Source organism: Pteropus vampyrus, unplaced genomic scaffold, assembly GCF_000151845.1.
Source record: "Pteropus vampyrus isolate Shadow unplaced genomic scaffold, Pvam_2.0 Scaffold279, whole genome shotgun sequence".
Taxonomy (NCBI): domain Eukaryota; kingdom Metazoa; phylum Chordata; class Mammalia; order Chiroptera; family Pteropodidae; genus Pteropus; species Pteropus vampyrus.
This window is the reverse complement of record NW_011889060.1, coordinates 898882-910707: the sequence shown is the minus strand read 5'-3', so window position 1 is coordinate 910707 and position 11826 is coordinate 898882. Positions and strand designations below refer to the sequence as shown.

General features: G+C 45.0%; 1 protein-coding gene across 1 annotated transcript in view; it reads right to left on the bottom strand.

Moving 5' to 3' along the window:
* Window positions 1–11826, bottom strand: part of ACTN2 (actinin alpha 2) — a 389901-nt gene that overhangs the window by 67423 nt on the left and 310652 nt on the right. The window lies entirely within an intron of this gene.

The following is an 11826-nucleotide window of genomic DNA, read 5'->3' as shown; positions in this document are numbered from 1 at the left end:
GAGCAGCCCACTTCATGTTACATGTCCATCTCGTCCTGATGTGTCGCACTTAAGCCTTTTCATCCCTACGGTGCTGGCTAGCTCTTCCCTATAAGTTATGCCCTGAAGGAACCGAGACAGGGTCACTTGAGACAAGCAGTTTGAACTTTTTCATCGCGTATTTATTAAGCACCTACTATATCCTCCCCTAGACATTACATAAGGCACTGGAGATACAGAGGTGAGCTGATAGGGCTCATGAAGCTTATGTTGGAATTGAATGAAAGTTGCCCACAGATGCTACATGACTTTTTGCGTTTCAAGCTGAAAGTATGCCTGGATTTATCATTGTTCCTTAGAATATTTACCTCACAGTTTTATTGTTTCAAGCTTTCTGCAAAATGACAAATTAGCAAATACATCGTATTAACATTTTAAAAAACATACTCACTAGTATGTGACCTCCCTGAAGGCAGGGATTTTTGTCTTGTTCACAGCTGTAATCTCCAGCAATTAGAAGTGTGCCTATTTGTTGAAGGAATAAGTACCCTTGGAAGCAGTGACTGAGTAATTGGAGTCCTCGAAGTAGGAGGATAGGAAAAACAGAAAAAATTTTTTGAATAAATGATGGCTAAGAAAGAAGTAAGTAGAAGTGAAGAGACTTCTACTTCTGGCCAAGATGGAGTATGGGGACTGGGATCGCCTTTCCTCCTGAAACAAATGAAAAAAAGGCAAAGGATATGAAAGGATGATTTTCAATACACTGGACATCAAGCAACAAAGGACAGGGATCCTAAGAGATGGAAATGTATGAGGAGAGTCCTATAACTGCCTCAGTTTACAGCCTCGAGAGAACCTGGGGGCCAGAGCACGGAGATCAAGTCGGAGTCCTCCCTGAGTTGAGATGAAGCAGAGTCAGGGAGAAGAGGCAGCTGGTATTCGTAGGGCAGCTGTGTGTGGGAAGAGGGCCACACAGAGAGAGGTCTCTGGAGGTCTTCAGAGCATCCCAACTGAGTATTTAGTGGGGTGCTGCTCTGAGCATGCCTGTGAGGAAGCTCCCCAAGTCCAAGGAAGACCGTCTGAAGGGACGAGAGGGAAGAGTGAACGGCATTCAAACCAGGCCAGGTGGATGCCTGCTCCATCCACAGGGCTGCAAAAACTCACAACTCACTGAGCACTCAGTAGGGTACTTGGCAAGGTCTCGGGAGGCTGGATCTTACCTTGCAGTTTGGGATGCCCAATACACCTGGCACAAAAAAGAAACAGTATTTAGTAGGTGCCCATAAGTTAAAAAAAAAATAAGTATAACTAACGTTTTTTGAACACTTAATTTGTGCCAGGCACGATAGAGAACGTTTTGAATGCTACCTAATCTAATCTCACAAAAACCGTATGTGTGAAGTAAGTATGATCCTCCCCATTCACTCAGGACAAGACTGTGGTTTGGAGAGATTGTGTAACCTCACCAAGGCCGTATGACATAGTTGGTAAAGCCAGAACTTGAACCCAGGACTGCCATTAACCACGACTAGCAAATTAGGGGGCCTGATTGAGATCAACTCATTAGTGACCGAGCTGCAGTTAGAGGTCAAGCGTCCATTTCCACCGGCTCCTCTTTAAGACTTCTTTCAGTTCACCTGCCTAAGCTCTCACTCAAGCCACTGTCTCACCTCAAGCTAGTGAAAAATTCCATGGCTCAAGATTCAATCTCTCTCTGTGCCACCAGATGCCCTTGACACACATAAGAACCAACAGGACCTGCCAAGACGTTCACACCTTGGTGGCTTGCTTCCCGCTGGCTCCCTCCTTCCGTGTGTTACTATTCAAGCCATGCTGTCATCTCGTCCTGGGCCCTCCAAGTCTCCTTTCTAGTCTCCACTGCACTGGAATCACACAGTTCTTGTTCCCAAAAGAAACTTAAACTTTAAGGACTATTGATTGTTTAAGTAAATAATATTGTGAATTACTTGTTCTTTCTTTTTCTGAATATACATATTTAGGCCATTTTGATACATATTTATGACTTTTAGATTCATAGAAATGTAAGAGCTCTTACATATTATCTAGTCCAACTCCTACCCAGTATAGAAATTTAAAATTTTTTTTAAAAAATCTGCTTGCTTCCTTGATTTCTAGACATATGATATATGGCCCTGAAAATAATTTTCCAGTCCCCAAAGCCTCACTACCTCAAAAGTTAATCATCTTGAGGTAAATTTACTGAAAATCTTAAGTTTCAGAGATCCTCACCTGCATGGCCCTTTCCAAGAGTTTGTACCAAATTTAGAATACATAGCTTTGTATTATTTTTTCTTAAATAAGTAAGGCCCAGCAAATTGAGTAATCTACAGGACAGGCCCCTCAACTCATCCTGTTTTTGGAAAAAGAAGTGATGTAACTTCTACCCATTAGTTGTCCCATCTGTCTTCTGGAGGAGACGTCTAATCTGACTCCACATGGTCGCCTTCCAAATATTTTAAGACGACAATACACAGTGAGTTCTTTTCTGCTATCTCATGACACTTGTTTTCCAGATTCTTCACCATATGGCATCTATTAAGGGCTGTGTATGTGATAAGCACTGTGACGGTCACGTTACGTGAATTATCTCCTGGAATCTGCCAGCCACCTGAGAGCGGGGAGCTGATTCCCATTTTACAGATGGGGAAACTGAGACTCGAAGAGGTTATGTCACCCATCCAAGTGGACTGTTACAAACCCATACGTTAGACAGGAATGTCATATTACCTTACTTTTATTTTCTGGACAGAAAATGTGATTTCAATACCACCATTTTGGAAAAGATTTGTTGCTACCTATCAAAAATCGTAAATGGACCCTTTGACCCATAAATTCCATTTTTTTATTCTACCCTACAGATATGGACAAATGTCCACATGGAGGGGGCTGATGAAAGAAGTCATGGAACATCTCTAAGTTTTTATGTCGTGATTTAGAAATGAAAAGCAAATTGCAAAAGTGATTTCTTTTGTGGAAGCAAATTACATATGCCTCTAAAATGTTTGTATTTAGAAGAAAACACCCCAAACCGTTCATAACAGCGAACCACGGGGAATAGAAGGGCGGAAGGACGGGGGAACTTCAACTATTCATTTCGTACAGTTTTGTACTATTTGTTTTTTACAGTGAGTACATGTTGCATTTATAATAAATTATAGCCTCTATTACCCCAAAGACGTTCTTGCCAGCTCAAGAACAATGCATCGTCAAGAACTGAAATCTCATCTGTTAATCCAGTTTAACTTCCTATTTGACTTTTTGTCCACCTACAGTTGGCTTCGACTGGACTTGCCCTCAGCTAGGACACCTCGGTTCGCACAGAACCGGAAAGCAGCTGGGTAAATAACAAGAGATAAAATTAAGTTTCATTATGATCACTTATTGTTAAAACAACATAAAATCCTTGCCATTTTGAACACTTGTTCATGCATCAGCCCACATTCTCTTTCCTGTTGAAGATGTTTACGGTTTTCCTGAGTTGCCAGGAGGTTCAGAGTCCCTTAGGAAAGTGACAAAGGACAGGTGGGTGGCGAACTATGTTCGCAGTGCTTGAGGGTGTTTCAATTTGTTTGTTATAAATGTACATTTATAAATGTAATACTCTAACCCTACAAACAATGTTGACAGATTCTTGTGAATGCTTTCAGAATTTTTATATGCATGTTCACACATACATAAGTATTACTTAAAAAAACTTAGGACTAAACCGTATAACTATTACACAACTTCCTTTTCTTAGTGTAGCTTTGTATCTTGGATATCTTTCTGTATCACTGCATGCAGGTCATTCTTCCTAAAAGCAGCATTTTCTCAGTCATGTGGATTTAACTTCTTGACCATCATTCTTTGTGTTGGGGCGGGTAGTGAGGGAGAAGTGGCTGGAGGAGGGGTGGAGAGGGTACGGATGTGCATCCTCCCGAATTTTCAAGAGGCGAAGAATATCGGAAGTCCATCTGCTCTAAAATGATGTCCCACATAGTCCACTCACTGGAGAGCCACTGGATTGATAGACAGCTCATTTAAGATTAGTGGTTGGTTCTGCAGGTTACTCTCATCACAGCCCAGCAAACCGCTGGGCAGCCGTAGCCCATCTCAGGCGTCCTTGGAAGATCACCTGCCATCTGCCCAGCCCCTCAGGGTCCAGTCTCAGGGTCCCGGCTCCTCCACACTCTGGCTTTTTCTTCCGTCTCTTAGTATCTGCCTCAGTCCTTTGCTCCTGCTCTGGACACCCTCCCTTCCGTCTGGCTCTCCTGTCCCTGTTGTCTGTTTCGGCAAACTTGAATCTCCAGGGAAGAGATCCTCTTCCTGCTAGAACCGCCCTTCAGGTTCCACTCAAGGCAGATTATCCTGGGAGAGCATTCTCGATCGAATACCTGGGACAGGTAGGGTTGAACGACATGCAGGGTTATGTGTGCCAGTCTCAAACATCCATTCGTGCCAGTTCTTTTATTTGGGCAATGTCTGAGATGGTGAATTTGAGGTTAGGTTCTAGGTAGTGAGATTTAATTTGGTCTTTTGGAAAATGAGAACACCAGGTGGGCGGGATGAGGGATGTTAGACGCTAAAGAACAGAGCACAGTGCCAGACGAGAGGAGGAAGTGAGGGAGGTCCGTGAAGGCTTTCGCACGCTTCGTAATCTTGACTAGAACTCGGGTGGTAGCCGGAATCATTCCTTAAAAACTTCTTTCATGCCACTGGCATATTTATGGTTCCTTAGGGTGTCAGCGCCTGAATTTTGGATGTCAGAACTATATAGAGTTGCTAATAATAACATCGACCACTTGTTGAGGGTGAGCTATTGCCAGGCGTGTGCTGAGTGTGTCGCTGATGTTAGATCTCATTATCCCCAGAATCTAGAACAGTGCCTGGCACATAGGAGACCATTTTAAAAAATGATTATCAGATCAACGAGTAATTCAGCTCACAGCTAATAAGCGCTGCAGTCAGGAGTCAAACGTAGATCTGATTCCACACTTCTGAGACTGTGTTACACTGCTGTTCTCAAAGGCAGACATTTTGGTCTGTCTCATTTTAACTGGTTGACTCTGATCCGGGCCAGTCAAATATCCTCTGATGTAATTCTTTAATTTAGTCTAGTGATTGTCCCCACGAGAGCACAAGGAAACCCAACACAAAAGAATTTGGGGGAAAGTAGGTTCAACTCTTGTTCTTGAATGACCACTTCCCTGGGCCACCTCAATTTAGGAATATTCCATATAGCAAGAGAGGAATTTCTAGAATTTTCTGTGGATCAGGTCTGGGTCAGCCAAACAATTTGGACCAGGCAGGTCAAAAAAGGTCACTTCTTCATTCAGCGGATATTTTTGAGCATGTTCTAAGTACCAGAGACCATAGTCGTGCTGGTAGGACTAAGAATAAAATAAATTGGTTCCACTTTCAAGGATCTCACAGACCAAACGAGAGAGGATGACACAAAGGAAGGGCTCGGTACAGTAATTTAACTGCTGTCCTGGAACCGTGTACAAACGTGTGGGGCTACAGGTAAGCAGGACTCAGGTCCGCGTAGGTAGAACAACAGTTTGAACTAAGATGTGAAAATTGAGTTTTCCAAGTGACAGCAGAGATTTTCTAACTCAGGTGTTTTATTTTCCACTTGCTTGGAACTCTAGCTCAGAGAGGTAACAAAAGCTGCCTGAGGTCTCATGACGCAAGCATCCAGAACCGCTGTCCGCCTGGCGCTGATGCGGTTCTCCGCCCCCACACACTGCCTTTTGTTTGTTTGCACAAATTGCCTGCAGACCTGCAGCCATGCCTCGGGGCTCATGGTGCAGCTGAGCTCCGGGCAATGGGCAACGCTAGACCTCACGAATCAGAATCTGCATTTTAATGAGACCCACCCCTGGCTGGTATCCACATAAAGTTTTAGAAGCACTGTGGGTTAAACGCTCCGTGTATTGATCATAAACCTTTTAATTCTGTTAACTAGATAATGTATATAAACTCTAAAAACAATACATTGCAGGCATATACAAACGAATTACTTATTGTATCGTATTCACATCTCACATCACCAGGACTTGAGAATTTCCATTCAAGGCCCAGTGGCATCACTTATTACTTGTGTGGTGCTGGACAAATTATTCTCCAAGCTTCAGCTTCTCCGGTTGTGAAATGTGAGCAGTTTCTACCTTGCATACTTCACCAGGGGTACTGTGAAGAAAAAATAAAATAATATATGCAGAAGAATTTTGCAAATGTTTAATATCATAGAGAAGCAACTTTTTGAGACATCAATGGGTTAGATTTTGTTTACAAAATTCTTTTGTGTTGGGTTTCCTTGTGCTCTCGTGGGGAGAATCACTAAACATCAATGGGTGAGTAATTATCATAGGGATAATTACTTACATGGTGAGGTTTATGAGGAGATGGGAAGGCCTTTTGTGATGAGGTCTATGGATCGAAAGAAGTTCAGTGAAGTAAGTCAATTAAAAGACTGGATGAAATAATTTTAAACATTTTTGTAAATACATCAATGAGCTGCCAATAAAGTAAGACATATCCAGAAAGCCAAACTAAATGGAAGAAGGAGCTGTGAGAAGTAATCCAAGCGTCTAAAGCCAAATTTCATCCTGAGCACACTTCCTAAATAAAGAGGAGTGTGGGATTTCATGGGCATGCAGTATACAAAGCACAGGACACAAAGGCTAAGGCATACTCAGCGGAGAAGGTCTAACACGGGACTCTTCCCTGAGAAGCTGAAGCTCCAAAGGGCCGTACTGTCAGTGAGTGGTGAAAACAACAAAAAACGGCCTGTCTTAAATCTTGGTGTTGAGTGAAAGGGAAAAAAATTCTTTCCTAAGAATTTCCAAATATAAGCTGGCTCTCACATGTATTTGGACTTATAGCCCCAAATCATACTTTTAAAAATCTCAAACCAAGAGTTTACTTTAAAATGGTCATCGGTAAAATTGGTGAACTTGAAGACTTAGCAAGAAATCGTTAAAAATTTTAAATAGTGAGAAAAAAAAAAAACAGTATCAGTGAGCGATGGGACATGCAGTGACATAAAGTACAAGTAACTAGAATCCTTGGAAAAGAGGGGTGCAGAGAGGAACAGAGAAAACATTTGAAGACATAATGGTTGAAGACTTCCCAGATTTGATGACAACTATAAACTCATAGACCCAAGACACACGGTGAACCTGCTACACAAGAAACGTGAAGAAAACTACATCAAATTGCTCAAAATCAACGATAAAGAGAAAATCTTAAAAGTAGCCAGAGGGAAAAAGACATGTTTTACACAGAGGGAAGAAAAAGGCAAGTTACAAACAGGTCAGAATTACAGCAGATTTCTCATTGGAAGCGCCACAAGGCAGACAGTGGGAGACATCTGACAGTGTTCACAGGCCACTGTGAACTTAGAGTTCTACTCCCAGTGAAAGTGTAGTTCAGAATGAAGGTAAACACTTTTTCAGACTCATAAAAGCTGAAGGAATTTATCACCAGCAAGTAGGGTTCAAAGAAATCCTTCAAGCTGAAGGAAAATGAGAGCGGGTGGGGTTTAGCCATCCCAACAGGTGTGCAATGCCCGGACGACATGTGATATAGAACATCTTTTCATACGCTTACTCGCTATCTGTATCTTCCTCCTTGAGGTGTCTGTTCATATCTTTTGCCCATTTTTAATCTGGGTTCTCTTACTGTTAAATTTTAGGGGTTCTTTGCACATTGCGGGTACCAGCCCTTTATCAGGTATGTGTTCGCAGATATTTTCCCCCAGTCTGTAGCTCGTGTTTTCATGCCGTTAATAGTATCTTTCACAGAGCAGAAGTTTCTTTCTTTAACTTTAATGAAGCCCAACATCATTTCCCCCGCCACAGATTGTCTTTTACAGTGTGTTTTAAAGCTCATCACCAAACCCAGGCTCACCTAGATTTTCTCTATGTTATTTTCTAGGAGTTTTACACTTCTGAATTTTACATTTAGGTCTATGATACATTCTGTTTTATTCTTGGATTAATACTCGCCACAGTTTCCCATTTTAATTACTGCGTTGGTGACTATGTTCCATTTGGCGCTTTTAATTACACTCTGAAAATTAGCTTTTCCTCTATTGCACTAAGTTTTCCTGCTTCTTTTTCGGAGGCATGTCTTCTACAGTAATTCTTTTGTAACATCCGTATTGCTTTAACTCGTGCAGTAACTTCTTTAATTACGAGCATATTATGCAATTAGTACACTATCAAAGATTCCTCATTTACAAATGGGAATAATTCAGTCCTTAAAAGATGCTAACTCAGTATATATGTAAAACAATATATGTCACCCACCCCAAGGGCAACGGCACAGAGGAAAAGCAGCGAAGACTCGTAAAGAGTCCCTAAAACGGAACATTCCAGGAAAGCGTGGTGTTCTAAACGGGGCCGGAGCTGGTGATGAGGCCACGTTCACCCTTTGCCGCCCAACGCGCCCGGTGACAGGTGGAGAAACTACAAATAGCCCTGGCCTCAGTGGAAAAAATGATAAGGCGGGGCCCAGGCTTTCAAAGTGACTTCACGGCAGGAATGCCGGGGCAGGCCTGAGGATGCAGAGAGTGTGTGACAGGCCTCGCGGAGGACCTGGGAGTGCCTGGGGCTTGGCCACCTGGGCCGGGACGGGTCGGTGGTGGTGCCGAGACCTCCGCGTCCCCGCAGTGTGTGTCACAGGTACCAGCTTCCCACACGCACACAGCCCTGCATCCGAGCTGTCAGTATACCGACCGAGCCACTTCGAGCTGCACACTTCCTGGGACAGTCGGGTTGGGCTGGTTCTCGGTGGGTTTCGATGCTGCTGGGGAGTGGGAAGCAGCTTAGCTCGCCTGTCAGCCATGTCGTGTTACCTGGAGGCCCAGTGCTGGGGTGCGGGGGCGGGGGGGGCGTCTAGGAGCTCTGGGTTTTAATCCAAGCGCCACTTGTCAACTCATTGAACACTTGATTTCCTCATCTTTAAAACTGGGATATGAGCTGGCTTTGCTGGGAAGGTGACTGTGAGTAATTAACTGATGAAATAGGCCATTTGGTGCTCTATAAATTACCCCGGGGATGAGTAGAGAGTCGGCAGGAACTCTAGACGTGACCCTGCTTTGGCCTGCCATGAGTGTCCTCACGCCGTGAGGCGGCTAGGCCACCTGACCCTGAGGTTGCTTCTGTTCTGAAAGCCATCACATTAGTCATCGCAACCTATCACGTGGCCACGGTTCTCAGGCTTGAGCAGGAGGCAGAATCACCTGGAGGGCTCGTCTGAGCACAGGTGGCCCCAGACTAGGCGTTTCTAACAGAGGTTTCCAGATGCATTTGATGCTGCTGCCCAGGGGACCTCACGCCTGAGAAACGAGCTTGTGGCTGCTGAGAAAACTGGCCAAGAGAGAGTTCGGTGAAGAAAGCTCATGTGTCATCCGGGCCCCTCATGGCCACCAGCCTGCAGCCCCACAGGCCTCCCGCCTCCCCTCCGAGGGGCTCACCTCAGTTCAGTGCTGTTGTCACCGGCCGCCTGAAACTCTTCATTTTTGAACGAGAGGCCCTGCGTTTTCACTTTTCGTTGAGCCTTGTAAATACGTAGCTGGACCTGTTCATAGTTTTGGTTTTACAAATAAACTTCGGGTGAATGAGCAAATGTCATTTTGGAAAGACACTTTAAAAACTTCTAAGACCTTTAAACTGCTTCTACCCCCAAGAAACAGGCTCATTTAGAAATCGTTCTTCTAGTTAAACAGGCGTTTCTTCCGTCAGCTGATCCACGCAGGGAAGCTGGTGCATAGGCGGGCGATGCTGGTCCCTTCTCATCCTTCCCTTCCTTGCTCCCTCCCGGGCTCTCCCCACCTCAAGTCCCTAGCAGAAAGGTCTAGCTTTCAAAAGATGACCACCTCCAGGGAGAAAGCGGTATCAATGCATAAATGCGCATATTTTCGAGGGTGGAGGACCAGCCTCCCTCTGACTGAGCTGCCGAGGTCTCGCCCCAGAGAGGAGAGGCAGGCGAGGCAGGCAGGGCCCTGACCCTCGAGCACAGCCCAAGCGAGGCCAGCTTCAGGCCCAGCCAGAGCCGAGTCAGGGCCCCGGGGAGCAAAACAAAGACACCGCTGCCTTTTTTAGGACGGGGTTCCCTGCACGCCACACCTCGGCTTGTTTCCCCTTTGGGCAGGGCTGATGATAGCACTTGAGTTTTATATAGCGCGTGTCAGCAGCGTAAGGAAGCGTGAAGCCAAATCCGTTTGTTTTGCTTCCTTGGAGTAGCTGGCATTTAATCGATGGTATCAGACAACTTAGATTTTGCCAAGAGGACCAATAGAATCAGGGATTGAAAGAGCCATTGCCGAAATTAAGATTGTATCCGAGTGACTGAGAAAGATTCTTGTTTTCGCAGTGGTAGCTTAGGGAACATGGGGACATACTCACTAAAAGCGGAATGATTTGGCCAGTGTTTGAGTTTGAGTTTTGGTAAAGAGTGACTGTAACGACATGATGTTAGCAGACAGAAATGCAGATGCGGTGGAACTGGTTAGCTTTCATCTAACTTGGAGAAGCCACTCTAAAAATACCAAGAAACTTGAACCCTTTTCCTCTGAAGGATCATGTACCCACGGCCCCACTGTTTGTGTCCAGGGAGACTTTGTGCTTTTAGAAAAGGGATCCAACTTCCTCAGGACGCTTGGCAGCCACAAGCTAGGAAATTGTCATCCTCGTCATATAAATCTCATGCCCTGAAGTGAATGGCACAGAGCTCCTCCTCTCTTAGGATCCAAGGTCACAGGGATTTAACAGATCTGTCTTTTAGCCACTACAGATCATGGTCAAGGATTAATTTTTATAGTGCATCTACCTTAGTACGGCTGTGGGTTAAGGACTCAAAAGAACATAGAATTGCTGTTCATCTTCGCTTCTTCCCTGGACGATGGTAGGACCCTACCCGCTTCCTCTGGGAGCTCATCCGTCCCACCCACACCAGCCTTCCCAAAACGCGGCTCCAGTCCCCACCGCCACGTGCTTCCCTGCTGTCCTCGTCAGCCATAGCCCGCCCCGGCCCTCAGGAGCCTCGAGTCGCTTTCACTCACCCTCACCGAATAGACCCCACGGTCTGTGGGATCTGGTCTGAGTCTTTCCCACGTTTTGCTTTTGCCCCTGCAGTTCATTCTGCACACCTTGCCTGCACTCACCGAGGTCCGATTCGTCCTTCAGGGCCCAGACTCGGTACTGGAACCACCATGAAGTCTGGCTCGACCTCCTGCAGTCAGATGTGACCGTTCATCCTGCCGCTGAGAAATGCCTCTCTCCTGACAATTATCTTTCTCGATACGTTAGTACAGAAAGCTGTGTTCTTGCAATATTTTACCAATCATAACTTTGCCAAAGATGATCAATTCTCTGAAGGGTGGAACCTGTCGCACCAGGGAGGGGCCTTTGGCGGGTCAGCAACTCACCGGCTGCTTCAGTGGCAGGATGCTCTCCTGCAGGGTGCCAGCCTCTCAGGGAGACCACGGTGTCGTCACGCGCCGGTCAGACACTCACATACACAGATGCCGCTCTGATAGGTGTAATTCCCTCATCAAAACCAAGATAATCTGAAAGGAAAGACAACTATTTAGTAGATGCAATATAAAATTATGATAACCAATTTGAACATAAAAAAGGCAAAGTCTATCAAAAGTATAGTTTCTTACTAAACTTGTATTCATTTTGTCTTTGGCCGAGCCAAGTTCTTAAGTTTAAAATAACTGTGGAAAAATAATATAAACTTGAAACAGTCGCTATTCTCCGAGTGTACCAGCGGAACCCCTGAGGTGGCACGTGGAGCAGCAGAGTGTTTACAGGGCCACAGATGGGGTCCTAC